Source organism: Polypterus senegalus, chromosome 1, assembly GCF_016835505.1.
Source record: "Polypterus senegalus isolate Bchr_013 chromosome 1, ASM1683550v1, whole genome shotgun sequence".
NCBI lineage: Eukaryota > Metazoa > Chordata > Cladistia > Polypteriformes > Polypteridae > Polypterus > Polypterus senegalus.
Window position 1 is genome coordinate 96,315,244 of NC_053154.1, and position 17,465 is coordinate 96,332,708.

The window sequence follows — 17,465 nt, forward strand, 5'->3', positions numbered from 1 at the left end:
CACATTCCAGAATGGTGATGCATTTTTGTACTACTTTAAACATTTCAATAAACTGTTCCCATATTTCAATAATGAAAATGCTTCCATGTTGCACATGTTTTAAAATGCAGCTAGATAAATACATACTGTAGGAAGGTACGTTTATAGTCTTCCCTTCAGGGAGGGAAGGTTCAAATGAAACCACAATAACCACCTGAAAAAGCACAATTATAGGCATGTGGGCAAAACACATGCAGGATTGAGGTTAGACATTAGGTGCTATGCTACTCAGGTATGCTGAGACATAATTAACTGCAATTGTGTGAATAAAATAATTCTGCGGTAAAGTTGGTCTGTTTATATTTTATCGATTCAGTGCTCATTATATACAGTAAAAAAATAATTTAATGCTCAGGTTAAACTACCTTTAGCCAATATAAGCTTAATTCTGCAGAGAAGGTTAGGGCTTCTTCCACCTACACACTAATGAGTGTATGCTCAATTATTAATGTTGTATACATCTATTGAACATATGTGCAAATAAATGTTGCTTTTACCAACAAAGGAGGTACTATTATACTGATAGATAGATAGATAGATAGATAGATAGATAGATACTTTATTAATCCCAAGGGGAAATTCACATACTCCAGCAGCAGCGTACTGATAAAAAACAATATTAAATTAAAGAGTGATAACAATGAAGGTTAACAGACAGGCAATAACTTTGTATAATGTTAACGTTTACCCCGGGGGGTGGATGATGTACTTCATTCCATTTGTGGTGCACAGTTCAGAGTTACACTTTACAATTGTTCAGTAAATTTCTTAGTGGTGCTAAACAAAGAAAACATGAGCTGCTTCACCATATACATAACATTGTTTTTCCATTCACTTTGATTCAGTTTAAACTGTCAGGGATTCTTTGAATACTATCTGTTGGTATTCTCTAGGTATATGCTGTGCTTATTTTGATCACTATTTCTCTTTTAACTTCAGAAAGTAATTTCACTTACACCAAAATTACCCTTTTGTTTCTGGATGCCCCAAAATATTGCATTGCAACTTAAATTCTTTCACTTCAAAAGATGCTTAGATTACACTTTTTATGCGTACAAATGCACTTTTTGCAACGCCATCTTGAAAATACTTTTGGGAATAACTGTGCTCCATCCAATCATCCATATGCATCCATCCATCCACTTCTTAACCCACTTCTCTTTGACAGGGTCATGAAGCAGCTGAAGCCTATCACAGCAAGAATCAGGCACAAGGCAGGGGCCATGGACAGGGCGCCATTCCCCATCCACCAACACTGTAAAACTTAATATTTACATTACAGTGTCAAGAAATGCTAGAGCTTACCTGGACAAAATAGAGAACAAGACAGAAAACAAAGCCATGCCCAAATTGGGGTACAATCACAGGTACTAAGGCAATCAAAAAGTGTGCAAATTCTACACATTTAATAGCCTATCAAGCAACTAAACCTAATTCTTTAGAGCTGTGAAACAAAACCTCTTCATACAGAGCACTTTTATAATAGAGAAATGCATAAGACAATACAGTTTAAATTAAACAAGTCACATCACAGGTTGACTCATAAAATGATGAAAGATTGTGATAAGAGGTCCATGCCATTTAAAAAAAAAATAATGGAAACCCAGAGCATGCAGGCTGCAAATGGGTGTAGACATGCGCATGCAGGCACCACTCTGGTGTTGATTGATGTGCCTGGCGAATCGTGCATTCATGTAGAAATACGAGTGCATCAGTCAGGTGCCTCATTTACACCTCTGAGTGGTAGGAGGATAGCACTTGCACCCAATCAGGCAGTATAAAAGTAGTCTGCGTGGTAGAAGGAGTGGAGCAAAAACAGAGCAAAGACAGTTCGAATCAGATCAGATGAGAACAACGGGACGACCGTGACAGAGTGTACAGTCGGGTATTTCAGAGCTAGCAAGCTCTGTAAACTAAAAACGTGCTATCATTAGTGATGCAGGAGCCACTCATGGAGTACAAAAATAAAATGCAGACTGCTGATGTGAACTGTATTCAAATCAGTCCATCATGCTGCTTGATCTGTACCTACATATTCCATGAAATATGCAGCTAATTCTATAATTATTATAAGCCATTTATATATAAAAAGTGCTTTAACGTAATTTAGTAAATAAATTTGTTTCCAGCTGATTGAATATTGTAATTATATTTGTCATGATTTAATACAGAAGTGTTATGCTGACCCGGAGAACTTTGGAAAGCTGCTTGTGTCACAGCAAACCTTCTTGATTTCTTGATCCCTGTTGAATAAAGTATTTTCCATGGGAAAGATGTACACAAAATTATAAAAAAAAAAATTTAAATGGTGTAAAGTGTCACTGCTATGATGATCCAGACTACTTTGTAGTAAGTTAATGCTACTTTTTATTTTTCAATGTATTCGTATGTGCAGAAATGTATGTGTTTTAATTGAAAACATATGCTAACGTTTACAATGAAAATATATATAAACGATGTATGATGTGTGCCATGAATGTATTTATGTTCACATGTATTCATGCTCTATTAGGCTTTTTGGGGGTAGGGCAATAGGGACACTTTATCAGGATGCCAAGGTAATGGGTCACTAGTGGGAACAGAAGGATTCAAATCCCACTTGGCATAGCCTCTGCAATTATCCATCTATCCATCCATCCATTATCCAACCCGCTATATCCTAACTACAGGGTCACGGGGGTCTGCAGGAGCCAATCCCAGCCAACATAGGGCGCAAGGCAGAAAACAAACCCTGGGCAGGGTACCAGCCCACTGCAGGGCGCACGCACGCACACACACACACACACACACACACACACACCAAGCACACACTAGGGACAATTTACAATCACCAGTGCACTTATATTAATGAAAAAATGTGTGGCAGTTCTTGGGTTAAACCTACAAGGCAATGATGTCATTGGCTGCACACTTTCAGGTCAATTACCTATCAATGTTATAACAGTTGCTCCAAAACACAGAGGTACCCTCTATAGTAAAAATGTTAAATACATTTTATTTAAAAAAAAAATGGGAACGTTTAAATCCTCATGTTCTAAAATCTAATAACAGGATCTAAAGGTTTACCACAAAATAAAAGCAACAAAAATATAATTTGTAGTTAAACTGTAACAGTGAAAAGGAGATGGTTTTGTTGCTCTAGACCAAAGCCACTTTTGAGGAAACTCCAGGAACCATTTCTGGGATCACAAACACAACAGAGAAGTCCTAAGGTTGGTTACCTTGAACTTCCTTCTGGAGGGAGGAATTGTATGTTCACCACATTGACCAGCCAGGATAGATTAATTAACCTACATGATGCTCTCTGATATATTGAGAACTACTGGTTGACAGTCCTTGCCATCTGCCATTCATCTAAACTTATTTTCTTTGTATTAAAGTGTGTTATAAGATTCTGCACCGACCTGCTAGTGCCACCACTGGTTATCATATTGGTAGCAATCTATCCTTTCCATACAGTATTAACTGATATAGTGTAGAGTATATGAAATATGTTGCTATGAAGTTCATATTTGATTCCTTTGTTTTTAATACACTACTTTCTTATCACTTGAACACTCTATGTAAAAAGAGTAATAAGACAAAATTGACAAAAATCAAAGCAGAAAAACTCACACAGTCCTCTATTATTTCGCTATATTTCCCATATTTCCCATCCCTGAGGCATTCATCACAGGCACTTTCATTGCCATCATTAGTACATCACAGGCATAAGTAGTAATGTGTGTTTCCATTATCTCAGTACTTTTATTTTGAATTATTTCTATGAAATGCACATTTTTTCCAATTTATTGTATCAGTATTGCCAACTCAAAGGTTTTGTTTTCCTATACAGATAGGGGGCAAACAAAAACTTGAATAACAGTGACAAAGCCCATGTGTGTGTCCCCTCTCTGCTATCGCTTTAGTCACTTAATCATAAGCTTTATGTGAATTCCCGCACTCTCAGCAAATGCTTGTACACCTAAAAGAAAAATGTAATTAATAAATGAAAGTGACAGTTGGACAAGCAAACAGTGATAATAAGCAGAAAGTGATGTTTAAATTCTCCTTCATAAAAGAAGTCTAGTTATCCATTATTTCTGTTTATTGGCTACCCTGTAGTTTATACAGATATATAAAATGCTGGATTTCTGCACTGAATTTTTAGTTCAAAGTCTGTACTTGTACAGGACTGAGAGATTACATGGCCCCATTCACAAATACTTTAATAAAAATGCTAAGATGCAATATACACACTGATAAAATCATGGATAGGCAAATCTGCATTTTAATTGTTGTTCAATGGACCAACATTACAGCAGAGAGATAATCAGTGGAACGATACAAAGCAGCAACACAAATAGGACAAAGACTAAAATTCAAATACCACACACATCATATCATACGGCATTTGTGTGTTTCTCACTCTATGATTCACTGGATTCCTCATATGTCCACCTTTGAATACAGTGCCAAATGCACACTCTGACAGTCACTCATCACGTTTTCCTCTTTCTTCTCTCTGCTAGATGAGTTTATGCCCCAGCTCACCACCCGGCTTTAGACACCACTGTAAAAGGAGGCCTCCTTTAAACTACAAATGTAAAAAAACAGCATCTCTTGTAAAAAAAAAAAATCACAGCTACTAGCAGACGGTGATATCTAGACACACCCTGGGGAACTACATCCATCATCCTTGCGCAACAACCTGCTTAGTCTTTAACGTAGCTGGAACCCAACCAGGCCCCTTTGGTGTCAGCCTTTGTCTTCTCACACTGGTGCACAGGATGCTAGGGTCCCTTTCAGTCTCCCTGTGTGACCTCTGTTCTGTGTTGTTTTAGTGTTTATTCATCTCTACAATGTGACCAACTAACAAACTTAACTTTGGAGAGGTCTGAGATGGCTTAACTGAGACTCATTTCTGCTGATATTACATATTTAGTATAAAACTTGCAAGTCTTTCATATTAACAGGTAATTTTACCATCATGTCAATATGCCACGCTGTAAAGAGATGAATAATGTACGTACTGAGGTTTTATAAGTGCTAGAAAGACCAAAAAAAGTCTTTGCTAAGGTCTTCTTAATTAAGAGTAAATGAGTAATATATGTATTTTTGCAATACCTAAACTAAACTATTATCAAGTTTATTTTAAAAAACCTACTCTCATTATGTATTGTGTATTGAATGTCCTAGTTGAATTATGACCTTGCAATGGCAGAATTGAAGTAGTAATTGAAGCAGCACCTCTCCAAACTACAATTTTGTTCATTTGGTTCACCAAGTTAAAAATAGTGGTGGCTTAGTGAGTATTTTCTTAGGCCATTTAAACTGTAAAGATACCAGTTTTCAATTTTCATTTGGATAATCTGTGTGCCCCTAAAGCAGGAGAATTAATTGACTCGTTGCACTCCTTTGATCTCAGCCAGCACATTAGCCTTTACACACATAAGGGAGGACACATTTAGTCATTTTAAAATGATTAAAAAGTTTACATGATCCAAGTGATGGATTTTGGTATTTCTGACCATGTCTGTATTCTATTTAACAAAAAATACTGGCAACTAGAACTAAAGAGCAGAGGTATATAATTAAAGGAGAAGTAGAGTCGTTATAAATCAAAATCATTTTTTAAATCTCAAAAGATGAGTCTGATGATAAGGTCAAATGGCTGGGCAGGACAGTTAAGCTGGGAAAAAAAATCTGCAGGGGTTCCAAGGCCAAAAGACTACCCAACCTCTATTGGGCATTCTACCTAATATAAATATTCTGAAGGAGTTTCTTATTCCTAAAGGACTCAATACTGTTGGTCTCGTGGGGGTTGGGGAATCCACTTTCATTCAAACAGCACCAGAGCCACACAGGTAAGGTTGCCAGATGTGTGGTACTCATACCAAATTTGGCTAGTTTTGAAAACATTGTACAGAGAAAAATATTTGATTTGGCACTTGGTGGTTTTATGTGCTATTTTCAAAGGGTACATGTGGCTGTCCAAATAACAAAACCCCAAAGGGGAAAATGTCAGCAGTGGCAAAACTCCAAGGGGGACCCAACCTGAATGCCTACAGTGCCAAAATCATCCCTGGTCATCAACAGCGTCATTCAGTGGGCTGCTCTACAGCACCATTTGGCAGATTTTCAGCTGTCACTGGGAATATGTACAGGATCTGGCAACCCTGTACACAGGACTTTGATCAGGTGGTGGTGGTACACAATGCCACCATAGAAGAACTGGAAAACAAATCAGAGAAAAAAAGGAGTCATAATAAATGAAAATTCATTGAAGAGTATGAGGATTCTATACATAACTAGTTTATTAAGAGCAGAACTAAAATGTAGCTATGAAAAAACTATTTAAAAAGTGGGTTTTTAGGAGTTTTTTTTTTAATTACCTAATGTATTAGCCTTGTGTATCTTAAATGGTAATGTATTCCAGATTTTTGGTACATAACTGCAAAATTCCACCTCACCAGTTTTATGCTTCTTGACTTAAAAGCCCTCAAGTAGGTTTTTTCTTTACCGATCAAGAAGTCATTTTTTACATAAATGCTGATGAAAAATCATCCCACATATCTTCTTCTCTATTCCTCATTAGATCATTCTTTACCTTTTCATTGGGATTACATTATTTTATATTAATAATATTCTGGAATACATTAGGAAAATAGTCTAAGGACTAAATATGAGTAAGGAAATGTTGTTAATGATTGATCACAGTAGGTGTATGATGGTTAAAATTGTAATCTTCATTTCTCTTTTCTGCCTCATTCATTTGGTCAATTATAAAGTTATTTTTAATTGTTTTTGTATCCACAGTTTAATTTTCTTCCTTGAGCCTTTTACTTTATTACAAATATCAAATAATGTTAAACTTTTTCAAAAGCCAAAGCATGTTTATAAGAAAACATATCTTTGTGTTCAATCTGTATCTTTGAACAACTGCACGGGCTCTCAAGTTTTTGCCTGATAGGAAAAAAATTTCTGCTTTTAGATCATCACACAGTCTTTTTAAAAATCTGATCTTACATAAACCAGCAAATGAGCTAGTAAAGTGGATCACATTATTGGTAAATATAGACAGATTTATAAAGTATACATGTATTTCCTCTAGGGAGCACTAGCTCCCTGACTGGAATAAGTTCTTTTGTAATTGCAGCGTTTTAAGAAACCTGAAACTATATAGATATAATGTAAAAAGGCAATATCCCTCCCATGGTGATACGGCAGTAAGAAATCACATAGGAGAAAATAACTTAGCTTTCTTTAATGATGATTTACACGGCATTAGAGAGGAAGGAAGCCAAATGACAAGCCCATGTGAGAGTCTGCCATTTTCGTTGCTGTGCTGAAAAGATTTTCAGGACGAATGATGTTATCTTCCATCCGTCCATCAGCTTCGAGGTGTTTGGTTGCTGTCCAAGTCTTTCATACTGTTTTCTGAACTTGCAGGCCCTTACATAGGTAAATCATGCCACTCCAAACAAGGCAGGGAGAGGATTCAATTTCGTCTCTAACATACAGAAATAGTACAATGCCCGTTTTCGTTGTTGTCCCTTTCTAATGCTTGCCTAGCAATTCGAAATGATGAGCCTGTACATGTGAGTGGATTTATAAAATAATTTTTGTACAGAGCATAGTGACATTAAACGTATATTCTGATTACAACATGTGGTATATAAAGCTCTAAATAACTTGCTTTCTCCTGTATTTTGGAGTGTGTTGGAGAAAATCTTTTAATGACCCTTCATTGTGTTGGACTGTTAAGCTCACAAGATTTTTCTGTTTTAAATAAGTTGAGATTGTTCTTTCTAAGAGATGCAACTGTTCATCCTATCCTTGAAAGGATGCCGTAAGAGTTCCAAGATAATAAAAGTGCTTTATGCTGACTTTTGTCTAAATGCTTTAAGTGCCTATGTTGTGTATGAATCAGATGCTCTCTAAGTACTACAACTTTAATGAAAACAAGGAAAAGGACTGGAATTAAGTTCTGCTGTATTATAAACAGTAATTTGAAAGAGGTGTGTATATGATGCACAACAGCAAAAGCGTATATTGCAACCACGAAAAAAAAACAAAGAGAGGCGTTCAGAAATATTAAAGTTCCAGTCAAGTATGTCAGTGTTTTAAAATAACGTGTCTGGTTAGCATAAGTAGATTATGTGAGATTGCAGACAATTCCAGTGTAAGTAATGGATTTTTGTGAGGCAGAAGTACTAAATCTTCATTAATGAAAGAAGCCTGTTTTAGTGCCTTGTCTATACATTTTTTTGAGTAACCACTTTATAGGAAACCAGGTTTACAGATCCAGGGTTGATTTAATGAAATAAAGGTGATCAGAGCAAATTCTAGTTCTTGAAAAGAATTGAGAAACAGGAGGATTGTTAATTAATGCTCTGGAATGGAAGTTTGATAGGATCAGCAGGTTTTCTGTATATAGAAAACTGAAAACAGTTATGGACAAAATTACCCAAAGCATCCAGAAAATAAATTTGAGAAGTTAGGAATAAATTTAAGATGATGGCCTCATTTATCGATATAGTCATAAAAAAGTAAAATGTATTAGAGTGTTTGTAACAGATTAAAACAAAAATCTATATATTGGAGGTTTAAAATTATATGTTTTAAAAGTACATTACCACAGGAATAAATGTTTTTTTTTTAATTGGATTCATGCAAATTAGCAATGCTGCGATTTAGAACTGAACTTATTGTTACACCTACATGCAATTTACAGAAACATTGGTAAATTTACAGATTTAAGTCAATAAAGTCTAATTATTAAGCAGAAGATTGTAATTGGGTGCTGCCAAACAATACATTTAACAGCACTCAGTGGGATGCCTTTGTATAGTAATTCTATATCTACAGTAATCTGTTATCAACTAGAGAGTCCTAAAGCATAAAATCCCCAAGAAAATACTCAAAATGGGGGAAATACCATCAAACACAAGGTTAGCAACACAGGGAGAAACACAGAATCTTTATAAATAAAAGATTTGTTTCTGAAAAAAAGGCTCTGTTAAAGAGTGAAATTCTGAAAAGCCCAAAAGGCACAGCAGGAAATGCTTGAAAAGGCAAAGGCGATTCAGGGTAAACAAGTCACAAAACCAGTAAATAAAGTTGAACACACAACATAAGGTCAAAGATAAACAACAAGCACAATGTACATGACAACTCACCACCATGAACGCAGTCAGTTAACTGCAATGCAATGTGGGTTGCCCCTTTTTTTATAGGGCTGAAGGTGTTCCCTTGAACTACCTGGGAAATCACTCAAAAAGCACATGGTAGACAGTACAAGATACACAAACACATAGAAACTCAATGACCAACAAATGCAACACAAACAAAGGAATCAAAAATGAACAAAGTAGACATAAAAGCAGCATTTAGACACCGGCTGTGTTTACATTGGCTGAAATATAACATAAGCCATAATGAAACCACAAACAGGGAAATGTCTTAGAGGAGGCTAATAAAGTTAGTAGAATCTTTTACATAGGAGCAGGAATGCGACACAAATAGAGTTATGTATAAGTCAATGAATTATTTAAGAGGTTGCAAAATTGAATTGTTAGGGGAGACTATGGGTCTAGCAGGGGATTACTGAGATTCTTGCATATCTTTGGTAATTAGTAAAAAATAGGTAACCATGGATCTGGATTGGATAAAAAATAATTTCACACTTGGAGAGAGAGAACTGGAAATGAGCAATTCTTTTTCATGTATTTCGAGAAAGGAGGTGCAACTGTATGCACTAAGACAGAATGAAGAAACATAGACATAAATGAGATTTAAAACAATCAGGAGCTGAACCACAGAGAGAACCACAGGTCAGTACAAGAGCTCTGAACTGGATAGAGGCACTAATAGGAAGTAGCATAAAGGACATTCTTGGTGAACTGTGGAGCAGAAAACATCAAAGTTATTCTTGGTGAGTTAAAAAGAACAGAGAGTAGCTGTAGCACTGTCAGCTTTGGGTTTTAGTAGTCCAAAAGACTAAACTAGACTGCACAAATGTGAACAAGATCTTGACTGATCTAAGTAAGGAAGGGATGGGTCTTTTGTAGATATGATCAAGAAAGAAAACACAGAACAGTGACGTTTGAAGAGATATGCTGGGTGTAGGAAATTAAGTACGGTAACTCAGGGTCATGCTGATTTTTCATGAAGGCAAAAAAAATACACCTGTACCATCATTAATGTGATTCTTTTATGTCAGTTTAAATTCACTTCAGAGGAAAGATTAATTTAATGTAATACATAGCACTTGCAGGTGGTAATTCAAAGTCCATAACTTCAAAACTGCCTGAATTTTTTCAAAAGGTCTTACTCCTAAAACTCAAGAAAAAACCTGATGCCTATACTTTGGGAGTAAATAATTCTAACACAAGAAAAAAATATTTTTAAATTATAGTATTTTTATTGAAGTAGGAATGGGGTACAAAACAAACTAAATATCCAAAAAAGTTAAAAGCACACAAATTTAAAACAGGTAGTATAATTCCAAACAAAAAAATTAAACCAGCATATACAAAACAAAATTCTAAATCCGAAAATCAAAAGCAAAATGCAGAGACAAGAAATTCTTAAAAAAAAAAAAAAACATAAGTTAACATTTTTATAAATAAGTAAATTAAATGGGAGTAAGTTAAACATCATAGTACTACATGCACAGAGTTTGCATAGCATACGGCAGCTTTAAAAGAGAATGGAATTAGAAAATGGAACAGACTGGTCTAATTCAAACAGGGTGTATAACTGGAAATATAAACAAAGCTCAAGGGGCCTCATACATAACGCCTTGCGTAGAATTCACACTATAGCATGGCACATGGACAAAAGCGGAAATGTGCGTACGCACAAAAAAATCCAGATGTATATATGTGTATTCGCTAACTTCCACGTTCTTCTGCTACAAACATCCCAGTCAGCGTGAAAAGTAATGCATGTGCACATGCCTGCTCTCTCTCTGCATCTCCTCCCAGAATTATGCCGCTTTGAATATGCAAATCAATATAAATAGCTCTTAAGCTCAGCGTTCTGTAAAAAGGCAGTGGCAAAAGCATGGGGGAAAATAGAAGAATTTCAGCGAATACCAAGTGGAGGCAAAGAAAAACGTACTATTTGTTGGTTTTGACAGTGGTATAAACAACAAAAGGAAGTTGATTGAGTGACATAGCGTGTTGGAAAAACTCAAAAGCTCAAGTTCACAAAGTTGTACAGTGCCTGAAATAAAAAAGAAGTTGTCAGATATCAAAGTCATTGTGAAAAGGCAAGTCCTAGCCCACCATCTGAGTGTCATATGAAAGCTTATTAGGGGACAGAGAAAACAAAAAAAAATAGGGACACAGCGAGAAAAAAAGCTCAAAACTTTAATCTTGAAATTTACACTTTAATCATGTCGTTTATTTTGTCATTAAAGTAGAACATCATAAACTTCATCTTTAAATCATTTCATTTACTAGTTTCTCAAATACCATTGTAACTAAAGTGGCACATTAAATGCTTTGTTTTGTATATGTTCTTCTATGTGCTATATGTGTCTGAATCACTACGTGCTCCTTAAACAGGCTTTCTCTTCCTCCGACAGGACACAGAATCCATTACACTCATGATATTACAGCTCTCTGAATAATTAAAATACTAAGATGTATACTTGATACCATTTTCATGATGATAGGAGTTAAACCATGTTATTAAACATGGGAACATGGTTGCGCAGTGATAGTGATGAGCTGGCGCCCTGTCCAGAGTTTGTTCCTGCCTCCTGCAAGATGCCTGCTGCGCCATGCACGACCTTGGATGAAATATTTTATTGTAGCAGTACTGTCTCTTTCAAACATACTAACCCCCAATTCCTGTCCTTCCTTTTCTTTTTCAAAGTAACCAATCGCCACACAATCAGCTCTATAATAGATGTTAAGCCATCTGTAAGCTTAGAACGCAGATTCTTCAAAACTTTCATGGAACATTGAGATATCTTCATAGTACGTGTTTAATTATTCTATCCATCTATCCTTCCAGTGTCGCATCAGCCCCAGCAAGAATGCAGCGCGAGGCAAGAACAATCCCTGAACTAGCTAGTGGTGCGACACCATGTCCTCACATGTTTAATTATTAACAATAATGTTAACATTTTATCTGTATAATGTAATAAACATATTTTGCTGCATTTCATCTTAAAAATGATATCGTCATCATGTGTAAATACGCGCTTTATAAAGTGGTTCAGGCTGTGCGATATTATAATTGTATCAAGTTTATAGTGAGGTAATTGTAGTAATAAGTACAAACAGTTCTACAAGGAGCACTTGATGGACTGATTGAGTGCTTTTATAGTTTTTGGGACGAAACTGTTTCTAAACTGTCCCTACAAGAAAGGATCTGAAGCATGTGCCATATGAGAGCAGATCAATAGACAGCATGGCTGAGGCAGCGTGTGCTTGATGCTGTATACAGATAATTCTCTTTTTGATCAGCTGCTGTAGAACTGTGATTCCACACTCAGACACAGTGGGATAAATACTCTGAGTGGTGCAGTGAGAGTAACAACGCTAAAGCAGATATGGTATTTGGAATAGTTTGGCCATTCTGTGGACCATTATATTGTTACAGGTTAATAACAATCAGATGCCTTAAACTAATAAACAATATGCGGTTAATTTCAGTGTATTTGATAAAGCTGTGTCACGGATGTGGATCTAAAAAAGAAAGGGAAACCACACAGGAACAAAAGCACTGCTTTGATGCTGGGTGCCGCCAGTTTGCAAAACCGAGTGGAGAACTTGCGTACGCCAAGCATTTAGCTGGCATGAAAATGTGCATGGCTTTACGGCAAGTTTATGTTTTATACATTGCGATGTGAGCGTGGAAGCAGGCTTGCGCAACATTTTTGTGCATACGCACTGTTTATACATGAGGCCCAAGGTGTATAATCAGAGTCATGGTCAAAGAACAGTGGTAAGTTGTAATCTAAAAAAAGTACATGTAGTCTGCCCTGACAGAAGGCAGAAAAAGCTGTTAGGAACAGAAACCTCAAAGCTAATATTAAGAAATGATGCTGTTTTTTTTTTCATTAAATAATCCAATCTTAGATGACCAGGATGTGCACGGCCTTAAACCATTAACAGTAATGTCGTCATGTTTTGTCTACTCCAGGTCATCTAGTCTAGCAATAACAAAGCAACCATCAACATTAATAATTTTTGACAACATTAACAATATATAGGAACAAAAAATACATATTATCAAAGGATTGCATGAGCTTCCAAACCCCAGAAACTGATCTCAAATCATATTTAAAGGTACAATTGGAAAAAAATTAAAGAATAATTTCAATAATTTTCAAGTTGAAGTAATTTCTTCAAAGACAAGGTATACAATATAGTAATTTGCCATGCAAAACTGTGTTCTAAAGTAAAGCGTTATCTATAAATTTTAAAGAATGCATAACATTTAACAATGAACCCAATGGAGCACAGGGCTCCGACATAAAAGCATAAAAACTTACTAAAGGTTATCATTTTTTAAGCCTTGACAGTTGTCAAGTATCGATCAGTGTCTTGTGAATAGTCACAAATTGTTTAATAGCTTGCCCATTAACAAAAAAAAATATTATGTGATTTCTTTAAATGAAGATTAGCTGTGTGTGCCAACTCAGTGCCCGTCTAATTTGACAATAACTTTTCACTCCCCAGGAAGTGATTTCATCTTGAAAGACAAAATCATAGTAAACTCTACATGCCACGTGTTTAGTTTTGTTTTGATTTCCTTCCGTATTTATGTGGGTACTCACACAAGCGAACAGAAAGCGTATTCTTATCTTGAGAAAGAGTACCAGAAATATGCAATAAAATGATTATTTCAAGATTCCTTTTGTTGTCACGAACATGTTGGAAACACAGAAGACATGTTTTGTTTTACTGACTCACAAAGAGGTTGTGTACAGTAAGTTTTTATGGTTTTTATTTTCTGTTGGCACGCCATGCCCTACAGGATTCATTGTAAAATACCAGGACTGGTTATGTTTTTTTTTTAAAGTGTATAGAGAAAGCTTGACTTCAGAACACAAATTCACGTGGCCAATGCATATTTACCATTTTTCTGAAAAAAAACTTTGACTTGAAAAATGCCAAACTTTATTCTTTAAAAAGAAATGCCTGATCTTGACCAACATGAGTAGCTCATGTCTGAGTCATCTCAGGCATTTAAACAGGCTCAAAATACAGATCAAAGCTGTAGCGAAAAGTATTAAAACAAAAACAGAACACAAAAGGAAATGTACATAATACTGAATAAACAGATTCCAAAAAATTCAATGCAAAAGGAAAGAAAACAAAAATACATTGAATAACATAACTTACAAATAATCCACACAAAACAAGAGAATAAAAAAGCAAATGGGATAAATGCTAAAGCCGCAGAGGAAACCCTGACTTAACATTAAAAACGTGCTGAAAACTAGGTCTGCGGTGGGCTGGCCCCCTGCCCGGGATTTGTTCCCACCTTCCTGTGTTGGCTGGGAATGGCTCCAGCAGACCCCCGTGACCCTGTGTTAGGATATAGCGGGTTGGATGATGACTGACTGACTGAAACTAGGTGAGAGGCAGACAAGATAAAGAGACTGCAGGGTTATTGTTTTTGATATGTATTTATGATCCAGGCAATGGGAAGCAGAAGGGCACTTTTTATATCACACCTTTACTAATATAACACAAAGAGAATATTTGAACATTAGCTATTAGTGTTTAAATCTCCCACGGGCATTAGAGAAATACATTTCACTTTTCAGAGTGCATTGCTTTCTATTCTTCTAATTAAAAAATTAAAGATGCTGACTTTGACATGTTTCTTCAACACAGATGGTCCTGCAAGTAGCAATAAATAAGCATAGGCTACAGCTTGGGATGTAATATCCCTTCTGCATGATATTGAGTATACTTCCAAAATGCAGTACACAAAAAACAATTCTGTAGCAAACTCATTGTTTCTATTTAGTGTTTTGTTATTTAAACAACCACACTCCGCTCCACACCCAATATGAAGAAAAGCTTGTGTGAATGTATGTTTAAATGCCATATCAAGGTGATTTTAAAAACTTTTAGTGAAGTTTGATCATCTAGTCATGCATCCTTGATCTTTAAACCCTACATTAACCAGGGTAAAAAGGCAGCATTATTCTATTAAACAACATGAATTGGACATTTTCTGTTAGTACTTGATGCTTAAAAAGTAACATATAGTTTTGTCTCTAATTGACTAGAATTCATATAATATAGTTTAGTAAGGATTGCACAAGGGAGGCAAAATGCAGAAGCAAGACTTGTAACTAGATGTCAAGCATCTGAGTACATAAGACCAGTTTTAGCTTAACTTCACTGGCTTCTCGTGTCTTTTAGGATTGATTTTAAAATACTCTTAAATTTAATAGTTTTGTGCAAAACCAGTAGCAGCTAATATAAGCAGTACAGAAAATTATACCATCTGAGTGAGTTAAAATTTGTTCCAGATGACAATTCCCCAAAGGTCCAACTCCTTAAAATATATATTAAAAAATTACTGTCCAGCAGTTAAGAGACAAAGCTACATGGAAGTGTCCATTTTCAGTTGTTAGTAGATAAGGAAATACTCCTTACAAGTGTCCCATTTTTGCTACTGAGCTGTTTACAAAAGAGTCAGACTAGCAACAACTGAACTAAAGGCTTCATAAAAGTCTCATTGACATCACCTAAATGGAGAGAACTATTTTTGAAAAAGGGCTTTTTCATTTGCTTTAATAAGCTGATCTTAGCAATAAACAGTCAGGGGTCTCATGTTTAAGAGAGAATGGGAATCAGAATCAGATACAAAATTATATTTGTAGGGCGCCAGAGATGCGTGTAGAAAAACTGCTCTGAGTACACTTGTAGATCACAGTGCAGGGCAGTGGAACTAAAGGTGAAAAAAAGTGTGAAGGGGTCTGGCTGTAAGCTTTACTAAAGAAGAGAAGCTAACCATTTAAAATTATGAAAAGGTTGAACATGGAAGTGAAGTACAAAAACATCTACAAAATACTGCAGCTTTGTAAAATGCATCAAGAGTAACAAGATGACAAAATTAGTACAGGTAAAATAGACAACCATTCTTTTACAATCAAATGTCAGTTTTGCATTTGAAATAAATTTGAATTATATTCAAATAGCACCACTCAATCTCGCATCCCTAATATGCATGCATACATTGATTCTCAATGCTGCTTATTTCAGGTCACGGTCATGGTCAGAGCCTATTTTAGGATTAAAAAAACAAAAAAGGGCATTAGTCCATTAACGAGCACACATAAGCCCACACATTTACACTCAATCTGGGACCAGTTAAGGTTTGTTATTTAACCTGACCTGCACATCTTTGGTGAAGTTGGAGGAAACCATAGCACCCAGAGGAAAACCCATACCGAGACAGGCAGAATTCCACAAGGACAATGACCAAGCAAGATATTCTAACCCAGGCTACTAGATCCATGAGGTTGCAACACTCACCACAACATTACTGTACAACCCAACAAGAGATAATGTTTATTAAAGAGGTCAATTGGAGGCATTGAGTTGACAAAGCAGTGCCAACACCTGAAAGGGCAACCAAAGCAAAACTAAGATCACATTTGCTTTCTCCATTACAATATCTCAATGAAATCATTTATAGAGTTTGTCAAATGGCAATTGATTTATTATTGTGTGCTAATTTCTGCGTTGCTAGGTATTAGAACACACAGGGTGATTGTTGTTACTTTGAAAGGTTCTGAGACAAGAAAATTCATTAAATGATTAATGGACCATTACAATGACAACAACATTTATTTACATAGCACATTTTCATACAAACAATGTAGCTCAAAGTGCTTTACATGGTGAAGAAAGAGAAAAAAAAAACCAATTAAATAAGAATTAAAATTAGGGAACATTAATTAATAAACAATAAAAGTACGGTCCGATGGCCAGGGAAGACAGAAAAAACAAAAAAACTCCAGACGGCTGGAGAAAAAAATAAAATCTGAAGGGGTTCCAGGCCATGAGACCACCCAGCCCCCTTAAGCATTCTACTTAACATAAATGACCTCAATCAGTCCTCATTGTATTCAGGGTTCTTATGGAAGAATTTGATAATGACGGTCATGTGGACTTCTGGCCTTTAATCCATCAATGTAGGGACATCACTGTGCTTTGATTAGGTGGTGGTGGCGCAGATTGCCAAAGAACAGAAGAGAAAGTAGGGGTTAGTACAGATTTTGGAGCCATCATTAATAATGATAATAATTAGTCTATACTAATAAAAGGCAAAGCCCTCACTCACTCACTCATCACTAATTCTCCAACTTTCCGTGTAGGTAGAAGGCTGAAATTTGGCAGGCACATTCCTTACAGCTTACTTACTGAAGTTGGGCAGGTTTCATTTCGAAATTCTAC